General features: G+C 41.6%; 1 protein-coding gene across 6 annotated transcripts in view; it reads right to left on the bottom strand.

Moving 5' to 3' along the window:
* Window positions 1–17544, bottom strand: part of ADGRB2 (adhesion G protein-coupled receptor B2) — a 260012-nt gene that overhangs the window by 149885 nt on the left and 92583 nt on the right. The window lies entirely within an intron of this gene.

The following is a 17544-nucleotide window of genomic DNA, read 5'->3' as shown; positions in this document are numbered from 1 at the left end:
GTCCTATGGGTATTTAATCAGGATATCAGCATCAACTACAGCAATGCTTATGCACTTTTGCAAAAGGCACATGAAACAGTTTTCTGCCCCCACCACCCAAGCTTTCACTGTAATTTTCAAACCAGGGGTGTCCTCAGAATGGTAGAAGAGAAAGGAGGATGGAATGGAATGGAACTGTCGAAAGCATTCCTTATATCACAGTGACATGTTAGTTAGGGTCAATTTTCATATGGGACTAATGAAATGTGTCAAAGATATTATAAAAAATGGATCTGAGAAGAGATCTGAAGAAAAACAGCATCATGTGAAGACTCTCAGAGGTTTGCAATAGTGGCAAACATCGGTAGCTTGGGTGTAGGATGAAGGCTCGTTCTCCAAGATGGTGGGTTGGTTTCTCATCATTTCATTACCAGGCTAGGTAACATCTTGAGCAGAGTTTAGGGAAGGGACTTGCAACCTTAAACACTCAAAGAGCCATTTGGACATGTTTCCCACAAAAAAGAAAACACTGGGAGCCAATAATTTAACAACTGGTGTGACTGGCTGGGTGTGGCCACCTCGATGTCACTCATTCCCACCCAGTCACCACCTGCTCTGGAATATGCAGCAAGTCTCCATCCCCCACCATCCCCCTTATCACCTTCTCAGGCCAGGTGAGAGGGGAGGGGCCAGCCAGTGATGGGATCAGCTGACAGGGAACCACAGCACAGGACCAAAAGAGCCGCATGTGGCTCCGGAGCTACGGGTTGCTGACCCCTGGTTTAGGGGAACTCAGTGTCAGTGTTCTTCAGATGTGGGTGTGTCAAGTGAGGGTCTTGGGATGGGTCATCAGTGAGTCTTGGGATGGGTCTTGTAATAAGGAGATAACATCAGGTCAGGGTCATTGGGAGGTGGGGTTCCCTGACCTGATGTAATCTCCTTATCACAAAACCCATCACAAGAGCCACTGATGACTCATAGCTGACCCATCAGAAGACCCTCCCTTGGCACACCCACACCTGAAGCCCTTATAAACAGAAGAACACTGACGTCCCCTAAACTCCACTGAAGATGTTTATTTATTTATTTATTTTATTTATTTGAGTTGCCAATTGTTTACAAGATAATAAGTATAAGTGTATACATAGTTGTGAATACATGAAATGGGTACATATAAGAAAAATAAAAGAATAAGAGAAACAATAGGACAGGGACGGTAGGCACGTTGGTGCGCTTATGCACGCCCCCATGTTACCTCGCCTGGTAACAAAACATTTGGAAACCAACCCACAAGCTTGGAGAACTCACCCTCACAGGCATTTATAGGCATCAGAATAAATAGCCAGCCCTACGTAACTTGGAGCAGGAAGGAAGATGGAGAGGGATACCAAGGCATTCATAAAACGGGAGAGTGTGTGTGTAGGGTTCCATTTTTCAACTCAGAAATTCTAAAATATCCTGTGAAACCACGTTATATTAGGATTTAGCGATGAGAATGATATTCATGGAAGTGTTTCTAAACTACCCAAATGAGTATTCAATCAAACAACTACTGTACTTTGTATTAACACTGTAGCCTCCTGGCTAACATAACATGCCATGCGCTACATAAAATTGTATTTCAAGAAGTTGGTGAAATATTTTGATTTCCCCTTCATATTAGGTAATGTCTAGAATGGACCTCAGCATTTTATGGCCCCTGGGCCACATCAGGCCCTTCCGTTTTCCTGTCCTGCCCATGTGAGGTCAAACAAAAATTAGAAATCAAATATATTTATTTTATTTATTTATTTATGTCAATTGCTTACAAGATAATAGGTATAAGTAAAAACATAGTTATGAATACATGGATACATATAAGAAAAAATAAATAAAAGAAACAATAGGACAGGGACGATAGGCATGTTGGTGCGCTTATGCACGCCCCTACAGACCTCTTAGGAAAGGGGTGAGGTCTAAGGTTAAAGTTTTTTTTGTAAATAAGGGTATTGTAGGGGCAGGAGAAGAAGCGAGTCACGCCTGGCTCTGCACAGTTACCATGTACTCCTTCAATCAGCCGGTAGCCCCTGAAGGAGAAAGAGAGAAGGTGCTTTTCTGTGCCTGTAATGTGCTCACCCCTTGCCTGGAGTAGCCTGAGGAGTTGATGGAGTTTGAGGACATCAAATCAGGTTGCATTTGTTCAGCCCTCCACAACAGTCTCAGTTTCTCATGTGGCCCCTTGGGAAAATTAAGTGCCCATCCCTGGTCCAGAAGCTCATAGATCATTCTGTACTCATTGGTTTCTTTCATTCTTTATATTAATTGCTGAAAATTGCTCATTAAGATGCAGCTTCTGCACAGGCTTGAAAGCTCTGTGCTGTGCATTAAGGGCCTTGGAGTATCTTTGCTTCTTAAATGGGGTTCCCATTAGCTGAAGGGAGGGAATCTTGATCGGTACGTTACTTTTTGGCTCTTTCTGTTCAAATTACTTTTTGCAGTTTAACAGTAAAACCTAAAATTCTCCTTACCTACCTGTGTAATCATTGTCTCTAGTTCCTAAAAAGAACCATTTTTCTGGCATCTGGTCGCTGCTGGACCCTTGGCAAAGCAAATCCATAGTAAGGCATGCCAACAGAAGGAAAGACTGTTTTCATTCAGAGCCATCAGGATGGCAGCCATAAGGGTGTGATTGAAGCCTTGCTTCCTTTTCTCCCACAGACCGTGGTTGCGTGCAAAAAAAGGGGAAGCAAGGATTCAATCATCACAGCAACCATCTTGACTTTTTTGACTTCCCGGAGCAGACTCTTCTGTCACTGTAGCCTGAAAAAAGTAAGTTTCCAAGAAAGCCAGTTTGAGAGCCTAGAATGCTGGCCTAGAAACCAGGAGACTGTGAGTTCAAGTCCCACTTTAGGCAGGAAAGCCAGCTGGGTGACTTTGGGCCAGTCAGCAAGAGACTGTGAGTTCTAGTTCTGCTTTGGAAAGGAAAGTTGACTGGGTGACTTTGGGCCATTCACTCTCTCTCAGTCCAACTCACCTCACAGGGCTGTTGTGGTAATTTGTTGATAAAAACAATAAAGCAGGATATAAATACATATATAAATAAAACCAAAGTTGTACAGCATTCATCCATTCAGCATCACAGTCAGGATGGAACCCTGGGTTGTGTGCCACAAAACATATAAACATAGTGAACGGGCAGTTTCATTAAAAACTCTGCAATATCAAAGGGCCTCCATTCTGAATCAAAACATAGCAAGGAAACTGTCCAGCTCAAACTTACATGTACATCAATGAGCACAATGCAAGACGGCACAAAACCGATATATTAGCAGCTGATTCCTACTGTGGGAAGTTGAGTTGGGAAGGGGCCGTTTTGTTCCACTTTAACTCCATGCAGGAATTTTCCCTGCCACCATTAATCATTAATAATTCATTATTCATAATGCCATTAGTCCCCTGCCAGTCTAGCTTGCCTTCAATGAGGAAACCAGCTGCAGGTGAACTTTGAAAAGGACCTCTGCCAAATCCACCATGAAATATAATTTGCTGCCAGTTATTTATAGCCAAGCCTTTGAAATCCTTCCTGAAACTCATTGCCAGTGTTCCCAGAATCCCCAGCTAGCTCAGGATGATGAGCAGAGGGGCCAAAGTCCTGTAACGGGAGCTTTGCAGGAGGAAGGTTCTACTCCATTGCTTTCTCCAATGAAAAGAGATCTGGCAGGAGGTGGCAGAGAAGACAAGGGATTTTGTACACAGGAGACAAAGAATCCTTGGTCCATGCAAAGTGGAGTCTATCCTGATGCCTTTTGAATACCACACTTCTCCTTTTGCACAGGGAGGGCTGCCTGTTCCCCTCCTTCCATTGTTCCCTTCTGCTGTCCTGTCTTTCTCTTCTTCTGCAGCTTTCTGCAGGAGATAAAAGTCATGGCAGAGATGGATGATGCATAGGCCAGCAAAGTGGAGCCGAAGATCTGAAGTTCTCATGCAAGGGAATGCTATCTGTTCTGACCCAAACCTTGTTCCAAGGAAACAAACACCAAACAGAGGTAAAAGAAAAAATTTTAAAGCTTCCCTGTGAATTCCATTCATTCACAGTTATGAAAACAAATTGTCTCTGATAAGAATGAGCCTTGCCAAGGTTGTGCAAGACTGCCAAGAACACTAGATAAAATCGCCAAGAAATATTCAAAACAAAAAGTCTCCAAACACAAACCAGGATAATCCAAATGTCCACAAGGCTTGAAGTGCAAGAACTTCTTTGATTCCTGCAAAGAATCCCAGTCTCTCAGGCTGGTTTTTATCTATTAAGGGAGGGGCCATTACCTTGCAGCCTTACTCCCGAGTCACCTGTGCTGCTGTAGCTGCTTTTTCCCTTGAGCAGCCCTGCACTCATGCGCACTGGGCACAGGCTCCTCAGGGACCTCCTCATCACTGCTACCAGCCTCCACAATCTCCAAAGGCAGCACTCCACTCCCTGATGGTCCTGGCCCCATCCCTGCATCACACGCAGGCCCCTCATCCAAGTCCTCGCTTTCTGAGACCTCAACCATCTGCACCTGCTGCTGGCGAACCACAGCACTATCTGATGACCACAGAATAAGGGAAGCCACTGTAATAAGTGACCGAGAAAACATTAATGGGTGTATATGTGTGTGTATCTGTCTATGGGAGACAAGAGAATATTTACTGTTCAAGGGGAAGATCACCCATACAGGTAGTCCTTGATTTACAATGGTTTATTTAGTGACTGTCAGCTGGTGCTCCGTTCAAAATCCAAGAAAGAAATACTTAGACTCTTGTAATTAGAGAAAAGATATCTTTTACTGGAAGTTAAGTGGTAGCAACAAGAGAATTCTGAATCTGAGGAAATAGGCATGTACATCACATATATCAAGGGATTGAAATGTTCCCACCCCTAATAGTTCAAACAGTTCTTCCAATTAAAAGTTGTGAACCTCATCATGTGGACATCTTCAGGTGGTTATGATTAGTTGACCTTGGCTTACTCAGATAAAGGTTTGTAGTTGCGCAGAGAAGAGAAAGCTAAGCAAGACATAGAAACCCTCCTCAGGTTATACAATATTAGTTAGTAACACCTCCAGCTCACTTCCCATACTTTTCCCCCTTCCACCCCGTTACTCATGGCAGCCAGAAAGAAGCAAAGCAAAGGAAGAAGATCTTGAAGGCTGACAGTGACTGTTCAAAGTTGTAATGACACTGAAAAAAACTGACTTATGACTGTTTTTCACACTCAATTGTGACCTTCCCAGCCAACTTCTGACAAACCAGGTCAGTGGGGGAAGCCAGATAAAATGAATGACCATGCAAATAATTTACAGGTAGTCCTTACAACCACAATTGAGCCCAACATCTCTGTGGTTGAGCGAGACATTTGTTAAATGAGTTTTGCCCCATTTTATGACCTTTCTTGCCGCAGCTGTTCAGTGAATCACTGCAGTAGATCAGTTACTAACCTGGTTGTTAAGAGAATCTGGCTTCCCCATTGAACTTTGCTTGTGAGAAGGTTGCAAAAGGGGAATCACATGACCTTAGGAACACAGGTCATCAGTATGAAGTAGCTCTCAAGCATCTGAATTTTGATCACGTGACCCTGGGGATGCTGCAAAGTTCATCACTCTGAAAAATGGTCATAAGTCACTTTTTTTAGTGCCATTGTAACATTGAAGGTCACTAAATGAACTGCTGTAAGTTGAGGACTACCTGTATTGAGCATGGTGATTCACTTAACAACCATGGGAAAAAATAGATTATAAATTGGCCACCATTCACTTAATGATCACTTTGCTCAGCAACGGAAGCTCTGACCTCAAATGAGGTTATAAGTTAAGGTTGGAGGCAGTTGGCTTGGACTTCTGGTAAGCAGAGATTGGCACTTCCATCAGGCTCTCCATTTAGAGCAGATATGGATATGTGGGGCATCACAAATAGAAGACACCACTCTTGCCCTCTTGGGCTGCCAACTACACACCTCTGCCAGAGAACAGCCTTCAAAGCCACACTGGGGCAGGGCAGCTCATTGGGACATCTTCAACAGGCTATCCTACTTCATTCAAGGTCCCAACACTTGGATAGTCAGCAATCTCTCCCTCTCTCACAAGGGAGAGATCTGGCAGGCAGGCCCTCATTTTCCTAGCGTTTTGGAAAGAGCTGTTTGTTTGTGTTTCTTTTTTCCTTCAGGCACTGGGACAGGCCTTTTATTTATTTATTTGACAGATGTATACAGCTGCCCATCTCGCAGAATGTGAATCTGAGCGGTGTGCAACCACAGTGAGAATTAAACAGCATAACAATCATAAAAATGCTAAAGTAAAAAGAAATAGAAAAACCAAGATTGCAGGAGCATATCAATCAACCTGTATAACACAACCTTGGACAAGACACTCAAGGTTGCAGCCCAGAATAGAATTTATAGCTGAATGAATGTTGTGGGTAAATCAGATTGTGACCAAGGGGATGATCTGATTATTTTATCAAACATTTAGATATTGCAATACTCTGTATTAGTTCTGCCCTCTTTTACTAACATGTTACAATTTGATATGTTTATTTGACTGATCAATAAATAATAAACTGGTAAATGGGGGGCTCTAAAATACAAATTCTCCTAGTTTGGAAAGCCTCAACCTCTACTGATCCTAATCCAAGTCTAAATTCAGGACTAGCTAAGGCAGAAGACTGCACTAAGCAGTAACTATTAGTTCCTCTCCTTTTCAAAGGGGGAGTTCTCAACTGTGAAAAGAGAGCAAGGTCCCTTAGATAATTGCATATAATTTTTAAAGAAGGAATATTGAATTGAAGCACCCTCATCCTCTAAAGTTAATTCAAATAGCAGAGTAAACAATAAACGAAAGATAAATAAAAGAATAAATAAAAGAATAAGAGAAAGAGAGAGATGGGTTGGTTTCACATAATATATTTAGCCTAGTCAATGAATTAATTCATTTTCTGATTTTGCACAAGAAGTTACCATCAACACAGTCACCAAATGGCCCACATTCACACAACATCCTAAGTTACCAGATAACTAACCACTTGTGATCATGGGGAGGATGGGAAAGAATGGAAGGAAGAGTGGGCAGAAGCAACCAGGAATCAGAAAGTACATCAGTTGAAGCTTTAGCTCAAAAACATCTAAGGAAGTATTTCAGATGATTAAAAAAGATTTTTTTCTTAATCCAATCATTAAAAATTAGCTTGGGAAATTCCTTGGATAGGTTATAAGATTGTATATGTACCCCAATTAGTGTTAAACACACTGGAGTAGTTCTTCATTCTTCGTGCTCACTATTTGAGGATAGACATCAAGGTAAAATCTAACCATGTTGAGCCTCTTGTGTAAATCTTTAAGTGACTTGGGTACATCTGAATACAGTGACCATGAAGCAAATAGGTAGATGTCTATGGAGATTCTGTTTAGTTTAGTTAGTTTAGTTTGCTTTATTGTCATTTAACCTCGTGCAAACACCATCTTCAGTGCACATCATGACCATGAAAATAAACACAAACATACATCCTTCACATCCTATATATTGCATTGAAAACCCCTGATATTGCATTAATATTACACTATACAGTAGAATTCAAGAGAGCTACTGCCCTGGGATAGAAGCTGTTTTTCAGCCTATTTGTCCTTGTTTTTATTATTGTCCTGTACCATCTGCCAGATGGTAATAGTTAACAAAAAGGGGGTTCCCAGGATGAGATGGATCTTTGAGAATGTTTTGAACTTTCTTAAGGCAGCGGGAGCTATAAAGCTCTTACAAAGAGGGGAGAGGGCAACCAATGATCTTTTGGGCAATGACGTTAACCCTCTGGAGTGCTTTCCTATCTGCCACTGTGTCATCCAGATCATGGTTGTCCCAAAGGTTCTTTTCCAAGAGACAACTCAACTTTCTGGTTGTTCTTTGAAGACATTTTACCTTTTCTTACTGTATGGCAGGGAATGGAACAGCCATCCAGTCAGAGCTGAAGAAGTTTCCAGGATGAGAAGCAAACATCTTCAAAGAAAAACCAGAAAGTACAGTTGTCTCTTGAAAAAAAAAAACCTTTGGGACAAATAGGTAGACATATGGTGTCCCTATTGTCACTCCACCAGCCACTTTCTCCCAGCAAAAAGGCAAATGCAGATTAAATAAATATACATTGGTGGAGTGTCATCAGTGTATAACCTCTTTCTTGGCTTCCTCTCCATAGGTAATTAGCATAAGATGGAAATACAACCTACAAGCAGAGCCTTTTCACCACATCGAAAAACAGAGTTATACTTCTTTGCTTGCACATGGTTGTCTAGTTCAGCAGCAGCTTGTCCTTCTTCATCCTCCCCCACCTCTAACATGCACTTAACAGATTGCTACAGTGAGATGTCACAAATTTATGGCACAGCTCACAAAAAATAACAAGAGATCCATCAAGAGCACTTTGTGTGAAATTAACAGGAAAATCTAAGAGCACGACAAAGATGCATACTCAGCTGTAAAACTAAAAGGGGGAAGGGGAAGAAGAACCTTGGTGCTTTTCCCAGTTTAGAGTCCATGGTAGAAACAGAGGTTCTCTTCACTCAAGTTCCCAGCTCAACAATGTCCTGCAGTGGAGATCAGGGATGGACAAAGGTCATAAAGTCATGGGAAAAGGGCCTATCACTGAAGAAACTCTGTTTGTGCCCAAATCTGTATGTGATGCAAAACTGTAGGATGTCATATTTATACAGAGTCAATACTCTCCCAAGCACAGCAAACCAACCTGAATGAAAATGGGAAAGAGGATATGCAGAGGGTCTTCTCATGCCAACCAGTGAGTTAGGAGTTTCCCTCTGGACAGCAACTCCTTGGGCTTTCAATGTTTTCATTGATAAGCAATGTCTTTTGAACCTCCTTGACACCTACTAGAACCTTTTCCGCGTTCACTTAAGAAAATAATTCTATACGAGAAACTGCAGTGCTCCCAAGCAAAACTGCCCACTGAGGTTTCATAGTTGTCTTAAATAATAATGCTTGCGGATGACAGTCTTTGGGGAAAACATGCAAAAATAAACTGAGTAGAGGAGATAGGCTAAAAATCAGGATAATTGAGGGGCGTTTGTTTGTTTTTCCTGCAAGGTTTTCATTCCAGGTAGTCTATAACTTATGACCACAACTGGCACTGGGAAATTTATTGTTAAGCGGTGCAGTCACTAAGTGAAGCATCACATGAGCACACCCAATTTTACAACTTTTTGCTATGGATATTAAATGAGACCTCACATGATGGCCATTTGTGACCTTCCTTGCAGGCTTCCCCATTGGCTGTGCTTGTCAGAAGCCATCTGGGAAGGTCACAAATAGTGATCATGTGACTCCAGAATGCCACCACCATTGTAAACACGTGTTCCCAAATCATGATCATGTGACTGAGGAGATGCTGCAATGGTTGTAAGTGTGAAGACTGGTCATTGGTAGCTTTTTCAGCATTATAACTCTGAACTAAACAAATGGTCTAAGTCAAGGACTGCCTGTACCAGGTTAGGTAATCTCATCAGTGCACGGGAAAATGGAATTTAAACTCTAGTCTAGATGTCACTACAGCAAAGTAGAGTTACAACTGGATGGCTGATCACACTCAAAATGTCAGCATTAATGGATCTACACAGAGCTGCTAGGTAATAGCCAGTGAGTTTCCACTGGCATCGGTCTTTGGGACAGTATTATTCAACATTAATGATCAAGATAATGGGTTTCATGAGTTGCTTCCCAAATTTATGGATAACATAGAGAGCTCTAGCTAACATCCAAAATGAGAAGAACAAGATTGCCATTGAATTTGGACAAGTTGGAAGACTGAGTGGAAAGAAACGAGATGTCCTTCAATAGAGCAGAAAAATGTAGAGCCCATATACTGCAAGGAACCAGAAAAGAACACCAGGAGCTGATCAGAATGGTACATTTATTACTGGTTGTTTATAGACAGGAATCTCACCAAACTAAAGCACCTACTACATGGTTACTAGATGAACAATGCAAAGTTTTAGGGAATATCTCCTTTCAGATGTTTCCTCCCCATCAGTGATTCAAAGCTAGTCAGCCTTTTGACTCCTCTCCACTCCAAATTCCACCCCATGTACAAGTTGGGAGGAGTCAAAAATACTACACTGAAAAACTTGAATGTGGGTCATTAAAAACAATCTGAACATAAGCCAGAAATGTGAGACAGTTCCTCATAGGGTTAAAACACTAAGTTGCATTAGGAGCACACTGTAGCAAAATCAGGTAAAATATTTATTCCTCTCTTTGCTCTGCACTGGTGAGACCATATGTTATATCAAGAAGAATATAACATTAGTCAGAGCAGGTCCAGAGGAGGCAACTACGGTAAGAAGCTCATGCCTTATGAGGACAGACTAAAGGAATAGAAGACTTTCAGAGTGGAAAAAGGAAGTTGGAGAAGAGACATGATAGCAATATTCAGGTAGCCCCCCCAAAAAGTGCCGGTAAGCCTCATCAGATAGACCAGACAGGATACATGAGTTAATGAGCTAATTTGACTTTATTGAAAGGCTACATTGACAAAATCCTGCAAGTCTGAAAGTATAATTCTCCCATTTCTCCCTGGGAACTTAGGAAGGGTCTCTTCTCAGCCTCTTGCCCCATCCATTATCTGGTGAAGACTATGATACCTTTTATCTAACTGTTCCCTAGGCCCAGTCTCCCAAAGTTATTTACCCATACCACTATAGTTCCACAGGGAAGATAATCAGGAACTGTTTTCCAATGCCAGAAAAACCTAGGATCAGAAATAACATATACAAGTTGCAGCTATGAACATTTCATTTCAACATAAGGAAAACTTGCTGGGAATAAGATCTGTACAATATTGGTAAAGTTAAAGGTAAAGCTATGGAGATTGTGGGTTCTTCATCTCTGGAAGTTATTTTAAGTAGGACTGGAAAGTTACCCCTTATAGATGGTTTAATTAGTTTTCTTACTAATGGCTCAGCAGTTAAGATGCTGGACTTGTCAGCTGGAAAGCTGACAGTTCAGGTTTGAGACCTGAGCACTGTGCAACGACATGAGTTCCTGGTACTTCCCCCATGTGATGACTCAGGGTGGGATACAAAATAAACACAGTTACAAAAAACAGGTGAAGCCCTTTTATTCCTCCACTTTGCTTCCAAACTCCAAATATCCTTGACTGGAGACAAAAAACTCCCACACAAGCAGTTACAAGAAGGAAGAAATGCTGTTTAAATTATAAAAAGTAAAAAACAACACAAACCAGGCAAGATAAGGGCTTGAAGACGTCCACAGATATCAGAACACACACTGGGAAGGATGCCAAACTCAGAGAGGAACAATAGAGATATTTCCACGCTTTGTTTCCAGCACTGGCCCATACGCATGTCTGTCCTCTTATCCAGTTGTCACAGCTGCAGCCCATGAAGAGGATCAAGGCCCTCTCCTCCACCGTAGACCACATCTCTCCCTTATCCTCTCCTCCCTGCATGCCCTAGGATGGAGAGGGGATGGGCCTGGGTCCTCCTCTGACTGCCCAGCCAGCCTCTGCCCTTCCCCAGCCTCCTCCACAACCTCCGGAGCCACACTTCCACTCCCTGTCAGCTGTTTTTCCTCCCCCTCCGAGTCAGTCTCCATCAGGGTCATGACCTAGCTCCTGTCTACCTAGCAGTTTGAAAGCATGCAAATGCAATTCGATAAATATAAATGGTGAAAGGTAACAGTGCTCTGTGTTTTGCTCCATGCTCCTCCATGCAGCAGTGTGATGTCATGCTAACCATATAACTGGGGAAATATCTTTGGACAGCCCTGGTTCAATGGCCTAGAGATGATCACCGTCCCCTAAAGGTGGCTACAACTAGTGGAGGAAAACCCACAGAAACTCCTTTACCTTTTTACTCATTGCAGAGAGTTGGACTAAACGATTCTTAGGGTCCCACCCAACTCTGCAATTCCATGATGATCCCTTCCACCCCTTTTGTAAAGAATATCTGCAGGATGGCCAAAGCATTGCCTCCCTCCACTTTTACTGTATAAAGAAAATGAGCTTTATCTATTGGCGATTTCTTAAATTCTAACCACTTACAAAATCCTATCGCATTGAAAATTGTATTTCTGCTTTTTACTGAGATGTACTGTCACTTCTTGGCATGGTTAAAGCAACCAAACTGTTTTCACACATCTCTGACTACTTACTCTGTGAAACGTTGTTGATTGCTTTGCTATGTTCAAAAGGTGTCAACACTATTACATGTTTATGGAGCTTGAAAAGGCTTCAGGCTAAACTATCCCAAAGATACCTAAAGTGCTTTTAGTATTGTGTATGGCTCCACAGGTAAAAAAAAAAAAAAAACCTGCATTTTTACCTATTGGTGCTTATTCATCAGGATGAAAGAGAAATGTCTTTATTTGCTTTAGAAACGTCTTTTGAAGGTTTAAAAAAAAAAGAGAGAGAGAGACTTTGGGAAACAATCTTGTGGATGAAGTGGTTGTGCAGATGGGTTGGAGCACAACTGAGCCAAAACTGGTGTTATCTCCCACCCAGGTCTTTACTTCTGAGTCAGTCAAGGAAAGACAATAGTACTCCAACAGAAAGAAAGATATAAGAAGATCCTTGAAAGAGTGCAGAGAAGAGCAACAAAAAATGATAAGGGGTCTGGAGGCAAAACTGCAATGAACAACTAAGGAAATGAAGTATATTTAGCCTAATGGGGATTTGATATAGGCAGGTCATAATTCCTTTCTTATAACAGCTATAACAACCCTATTCTCTTCTAGCACTGATGATGTTACCTACTTGAGTAATGAAACGTCTGAAAGAAAACAAGCAAGCTCAGAGAACACCAAGTTCAACCCTGAGCTGTAAATATTCCCTTCTACAGCTTCTTTGCCTATTGATCCTCCTGTATGAGAGAGGGCCTTCTTGAAAGCTGCTCCAAAACCAAAACATTGAAGCATCCATCCACTGAGATCCAGAGAGCTCTATTTTCACTGTTTGTCACCAGCAGATAAAATTATTTTCATTTAGTCACGGCTCTGATATTTGAATAATCCTGCTGCTCTTGTGTGCTTTAAGTTGTTGGAGGCTGGTACCATTAAGATTTTATATGTTGTGCTTTATTCGAGGAGTTTCCATGATAGCCTTGCTATTTTATCAGCCTTTTATTGTTAACTCTCTTGAGTGCTATTTTTTTCTAATGCAAGGGCAAGGTATGACCTTAATAAATAGCAAACAAATTCGAGGATGCTTTGCATAGAAACCTGGGATAGACAGGCAGCTGTTCAAACCATATTTTGTCACTCAGGGAGCCCTCCTAAAATTGTGCCACTAAAACTTGCTGGCAAACTGCCAAACAACCAGCTGTGTGATTTCTCACTGATTTTCCAAAACTAACAAACAAAACATACACTGAGGAACCACTAGTGTACTGGGTTTTGACAAGAAACTGAAAAAATAAATAAGGAAACTGGCAGTATTTACCTTGAGAAGACCAAACTGAGACTTGAGATTATGGTAGCTCCTTCCAAGCACCTGGGTAGAAGAATGTCATAGAAAAGACATTCAAGACCTGTTTTCTATTATTCTGGAATGTAAACCCAGAATAATGGATTTAAATGAAAGAAAAGGCATTCCGGTTGCATAATGGAAAACAATTTGGGACTGCAGGCTGGTGGCGAAACCAATCACCCAGAGAAATGGTAGTCTCTCTTTTGCCAGATGTGTCCAGGCAGATGGCATCTATCTGGAATGCTTTAATATGGTTTCCTGCATAGAATAAGAGGCTGGATGTGGAGTGGAGTGGTAGCCTAGGGATGAAGACGCTCACCTCCTTCTTGGAAGGTTGAGAGTTCAATCCTAGGTAGCAGCAGATGTTTCTCTCCTAGGGCGCAAAGAAAAAAAAATATCTGCTGTGAACTTCACATAGGTGTCAGAAAGAACATCCGGCCAGTAAACACTCAGCTCCATCCAGTTGCCCTGAATCTACTCCAAACAGAAACTATAGGGTCATAAAAAAGGGAGGATAAAAAGGGAGTAAGAGGCTGGATTTGATAGTCTTAAAAATCCCTTACAGGTTTAAGTTGGCTACAGCTGGAAGAATAAATCAAGCAAGCAAACAAGCCATTGCACACACAAAAAAAACCAAGTAAAAACTTTGCTATCTATTTCTCCAGCTGCTAGAATGTGACCCATCCTAATGAAAAAAGGGGTTGTAGTTGATTGATAAAGCCTCTTGCAGAAGGATTTCCAGGCAGAAACTTGGCTGGGTCAAAGAGCAACAGAGACAGGTTTGGAGGATAAAAGGCAGGAACTTTGGCAGTGATTCCGTTTCAGGAACACTACATTTCCACCCTAGAAGTTCAAAACGCCTGGCTGCAAAATCTGTAATAATCCATCTCTGGCTGGAATAATAAACACATTAAAAAAAAGAAAATCCCGGTTCAAATTCATGGTTTGACTTTCTGACTGAGAAAGACTGTAATGTGGTCCTGGCTTCTTCAAGGTGCTTGTAACCATAAATACCCGAAGAGCCATGTGGCTCTTTTTGCTGAGGTAATGGGGGCCAGACGGTGTCACCCAATGATCGACAGAAGCAAAAATGAGCAGTGATGAAAGGAAATGAGCCAGGAAAAGAGCAACAGAGGGCCATCCCAGAGGCTGAAGGATCTATTAGGAAGTGAGCAAAGTGCCAAGGGAGTAGCATTGGGCCACAATAACTTAATCAGGCAATGTTTGGTAGCAAAGAATAAAACCAGCAGGAGGAATGTACTGCAGCTTCACACCAACTGCTGACCCAGCTTAGAGATTCAGGACACCAGAATAATCTACCCAATAGAAAACACCCACCCTGTTCTCAAGAAAGGATGGGATAAATGCATGGCCAAGAAGGGTGTCTACAAGGAGGTGGTGAAAAATGTCATCCTCTCAACGAGATTGCATTCCACATGAGATCTGATGGAGGGGTGAACCACAAGCTCAATGCATTTAAGGACATTTATTGGCATTCTGATTTGATCCTGTCTTTTCACCAGTGGCTAAGAAGGCATCTACGTAGACGTTGACTCTGTCAGTTTCAGCCCCACCACAGCAACTAGCTGAGAGGGAGAGTGGTTGGTCCAAAGGCCCCGGGCTACTTCCAGAGTTGAAGTCCAGGTCCCTGTCAACCCTCAAAGTGTTCATGAGACTCTCAACAGTGCTTGAAAAAGAGAGAAAGATAAAGGAATCAAGCAGACATTATTCCCACCCACCTTCTGCCATCTGCCTAGTTCAATTAAATCAACTGTTTTCCATACTTGCCCAGAAATACCTACAAAGGAATCCATACCAGAAGTTACATGGTTGGCCCTGTTTGCCACCCACAAATATGATTCCATTTATTCCACATAATAAACTTCATCTTAAATGAATTAAGCTTCAGGAATATTGAAGAATGAGGGCAATGATCAAATCCAAGGAGTAATAGTTTTCTCCAACCTGATGCCTTCTGTATTGGACTGAAGTTCTCAGAATCCCTATGTTTATGACTAGGAACTCTGGGAGCTGAAGTCCTAGCATACCCACAGGATACCAATTTGGGAAAGGTACCTAAAAAGAATCTCTGGTGTAATTAGAAAACTTAGCAGTGAATATTATTTCTTGGTACTTCCTACACCCTCCTGCAAGACTGACCTACTTTAAAGACCATTTGTAATAAATAGCAAAATAAAATACAATGACTGAAAAACTAAGACCCCTGTGGTGTCATGGTTAAAAATGTCTGCATATAAAAATGGTAAGCCTCCAGATGGATTTTAATTTCTGCTGCATATTCAAAACAGTCTTATCTTCTAAAACAAGTGATGGTGATGGTGATGCAGTTAATAATGCTCTAATTTTACAGGAAATAGTTGTCCAAATAATCCAAAGGACCTGATGCAGCTAAGAGTCAAGCCATGCATCGTTGTCTTAAATGTCCCAAATATGGGATATTTAAAAAGATGGAAAACCAGCAAGCAAAATACCCAACTCCGAGGATTGAGGAAACTCCCTTGATGCCTTTGGAATCTAGGGATAACATATAAGTGGAGATGTTCTCCAGAAAGTCCTGTCCCAAAGAGGACATGTAATGGTATTCTGGAAGGACCTTGGGAAAGAGGGCAACAACAAGATGCAGCCATGAGATTAGTCAGATAAAAGGGAGCTTAGCCTGCAGCAGGAATGCAGGTTGGGCAAGAGTCTCAGAAGATGGAATGAGGGATGAGGTGTATTCCAGAGGAGGAGAAAGAGGCAACTCAGTCCAGATAGCATGTGTGAGAGAAAGAGGGTAAAGACAGCCCTTCCCTAATAGTTCACAGAATATATTGTAGATACAGATAGTAGAATTTTCAGTCTGGCTATATTTTTTTCTATGTGTGAAACACTAAGAACTCAGCTTGGAAAATCTGCTCCATGACATTCTTATTTTGCCTGACACCTCCCTCATTTTCTTGGTCTGGAAAGGATACAGGGAGAGAGATTTACCTTCAGACTTGCAAGACTGATGTCACCCTTGCAAGGTAGATCCAACAAAGAAGTACAGTCTACTTTATTTTAAGATTACATTAACAGAAGCCAGGTGGGCCTCCAGAACATTGGATGTGGCCTCCAAGGTTCTCCAAGGGCTGGCTTTCAATTATAATTAATATGGCAATGGAAGGAGAAAATGACTAAATCCAGCAAAAGGGTTCTTATTAACTAGGCTTAGTATCCTTATTAAATCCTGAAGAGGCTGAGAAAGGAACAGAAGGAAGACCAGACATAAACAATGAAGTGACAGAGGGAAGATCTGTTGGTATTTATCTCATAAATGGCAACTCATCTCAGCTAATAAGAAACCTGGGAAGAAACACTTCAGATCATTTGGAGAGATTCTACCTGAATGACCTCTCTGAAAATTAGGACTGGAAATATAGCTTCCGAGATGCTCTATTTGCCCAGAGACTAACAAGTTCTTCCTTCCTCAAAGATGACTGTTACATTTAGGGGGGCTTTGTTTCATCTTTGCCTTTCTTTGTACTGGACCCAGATGTTTTTGGAGTGCAAACCTGAGTCCAATGAGGATTATTCAGTCTTCCCAGATCAATAAAAAAGGCCTGGAAACTTCAGAGGTTATCCAGTCATAAGGGCAACACTCAGAAAATGGACATGATCAAGATAGTCTTGAGAAGGAGCGGGCTAGGTATTCTAAGCGATCAGTCAAACATCTGGACAATGAATAAAAGGAGGGATGATTCACTTCACTTGGCCATACCAGTTGCTGTTTGTGTATCTTCAGAAGCTCCTGTGACCGAGTACAGGAAGAGATTCTACTGTTTTGACTAGAAATGGGATTTACTTATGAATGGAGGCATGGATTCTCTGTGAGGCAGAATCTTCTCTGCAGAAGATTCCATTGGTTTCAATGTTAGCAACTTTCCAGAAAAAAAGTTGTGATGGGAGTTGTCCAGAGGATGTTTGGGGATTGTTTGAGGATTGTGTGCAGTATTTTTTTTTTATTATTATGGGTGTTATTGTCTTTTTGTCAGCTGCCAAGAGACTAATTACAATTCCAAAAGAATAGAAATT

Source organism: Notechis scutatus, chromosome 8 (genome assembly GCF_049901735.1).
Source record: "Notechis scutatus isolate UNSWTSFEM ecotype Mainland chromosome 8, rNotScu1.2, whole genome shotgun sequence".
Taxonomy (NCBI): Eukaryota; Metazoa; Chordata; class Lepidosauria; order Squamata; family Elapidae; genus Notechis; species Notechis scutatus.
Note: the sequence above shows the minus strand (reverse complement) of the source record. Positions and strands in the feature narration are given on the sequence as shown.